The following is a 2,836-nucleotide window of genomic DNA, read 5'->3' as shown; positions in this document are numbered from 1 at the left end:
AAATGTTAACGTGAATACCACAATTTTCGAAGACACACACACGCGCACCGTCGTTGTAGTCGATGCTTTGAGCAGCTTTGAGTCACGCGTCATCCGTACGTATACGGCAAGGTGGCGTTCCAGCTCAACTCCAGATTGGGTCGCGCGATCGGAGCGCCACCTGTCTGACGCGTGCGAGATTCGAATTTTCGGCGTTTGTCACGTACGCCAGCGGTGACTTCGGTGAGCTAGTGGCGTGCACCAGCGACGTAACTTACCTTGGGTGCTGTAAAGGCAAACTTGCGTAGCGACAAACTTGTGTAGCTTCATAAAGAAAATTATCCAATTGCATTTTAAATGTGTTTTTATAATAGAATGTGATTGGATAATTTTATTTATGCATAGCCGCATAAACGTATGCATAAAAAAATTATCCAATCACATTTCTTTTAACACTGACTCACATAAAATCCGATTGAATAATTTATACATATATTTATGCAACTCTATGCAAGTTTTGAATAAATTCTAAAGCGTATATTGTGCGTGATTTTTATATTCTTGTTGTTCATCAAATGTTAAATAAGGATAAAAAATAGAAAAATCCAAGCTTAGAGAAATGAATAGATCGAATTTCGATCAACTTCTTCGATAGTTAATTTGTTAGTTTAATCTGGTAGAATGCATAGCAAAATTTTTATATCGTTTCAAAATTATTTCTAATATTCTTTTTCACTTATTTTCACTTATTACAATAATAACTTAATAATAATATATCTTAATAATATGTTAACAAAATAGTAATTCCAGACAGCATCATAAAGAATTAAAAAAATAATTCTTTCAAATCCTCGATTTATAAATATATTCCTTATATTTACGAAAAAGAAAACTCCACTGTCTCCATCTATCGGCATCTAGTCACGTACTACTCTTTTTCAATTCATTTCGAAAATTATGTTAATTTATTATAAAGAAATGTAAAAAATGAATCTTTTCTCGAATTTGTAATAATCATTTGTGCTATTTGAGATATTGTTTGAAAAATCAATTAATTTTGTTAAGAAAGAAATCATCTGCAGTTTTATTATAATATTATTTATTATAATATTTGAGGTTTTAGGCTCAATTGCACTAATTATATAATACCTAATTGCTTCAGTCTTAATCCTAAAATTCAGCCATCTTAAAATTCAGCCAATATATGGAATATAGATTTCAGTTAAGATCAATTAGGACTGGCAGCCCTATTGAATTTTAGAATATTAGGGTTAAGATCGAAGCATAGACCAAGCATTACTTTAAGAGGATCCTAAAGTCTGTATTATCGATTCAGTAGGATTTACATACGTAGGATTTACGGTGTCATTGACATATTACTATACAATACTACATCAATATCGTACGCACACATCCATATAAATTTTCTAACTACCTAATCTTTTATATTAGGTATTTAATATAATTCCAACAACACTACATTATTGTTTGTTCATACAATTCTTAGTCCAAGTTAAGATTGTTTTATCAAAATTTCCTAGACAGCACAAAATATTTATGATAAATATTTATTACTAATCATTTTTTGGAATGTTATATAAATGTTTTAATAAGCATATTTTATATAAAGCTTTATTCGAAATATCGTTAAAATATATAAATTAAATATTTTATGTAATATTTAAATATAAATATAAATAAATATTTCTAATAAGTGTTTCTAATAAGTGTTTTTATAATGTCTCATTAAATATTTTCATAGCATTTACTATAATATTTATAATAGATATTTTATTATTAGGTGTACAACTTTGCTTCCGCCGTTTTTTTTCGAAATTCGGGGCTTTATTGTAAAAAACTGGTTACATTTATGATTCAAAATATTGTCCATCGCTGACCACTACTTTCTCCCATCTTTCAGGTAGCGTACGAATCCCGCGTCGAAAAAACTGGTCATCTTTTGAGGCTATCCACGAATCGATCCAATTTTTTACTTCTTCATAAGACCGGAAGTGCTGGTCAGCCAGGCCGTGTGCCATTGATCGAAACAAGTGAGTAGTCAGAGGGAGCAACGTTTGGAGAATACAGCGGGTGGGGTAAGACTTCCCATTTTAACGTTTCCAAGTATGTCTTGACTACTTTCGCAACATGGGGTCGAGCATTGTCATGCTGCAAAATCACTTTATCGTGTCTATCGTTGTATTGCGGCCGTTTGTCTTTCAATGCTCGGCTCAAACGCATCAATTGCGTTCGATACCGATCGCCTGTGATTGTTTCAGTTTCGGTTTTAACAGTTCATAATACACTACGCCGAGCTGGTCCCACCAAATACAGAGCATGACCTTGGACGTCAAAATCACCGTTCTTGAAGCGTTGAAACCACTCACGACACATTCTTTCACTAATAGCGGCCTCACCATAAGTATTTGAGAGCATTCGATGAGTCTCAGCCGCAGATTTCTATTGATTCATATTGAAGCAAAAAAGTAAAATCTCCCGCAAATGACGAGAATTTGACTCGTAAACTGACATTTTCAATCGAGAATAACTTTATGATGCAGACACAAATCGACTAATGTTTCTATGGGGTTATGTTGACAGATGCCCAAGTTTATTGTATGACGTCTATGATCTATTTATTTCGACTACCACTTACCCTAAAGCCATCTATAGGAAAACGGCGGAAGCAAAGTTGTACACCTAATACTATAATATTTATAATAAATGTTTATGATCTGTGTGCAATTCAAGAATATTTACAAATATTTTATTAATATTTTATAAATATTGTGCTGTCTGGGTTGTATATAAAACAAATATTGTTACAAGTCAACGTGAGAAGCTGATAACAAAACTA

This window comes from Atta cephalotes (assembly GCF_000143395.1).
Source record: "Atta cephalotes unplaced genomic scaffold scaffold00006, whole genome shotgun sequence".
NCBI classification, from domain to species: Eukaryota; Metazoa; Arthropoda; class Insecta; order Hymenoptera; family Formicidae; genus Atta; species Atta cephalotes.
This window is presented reverse-complemented; position numbering follows the sequence as displayed.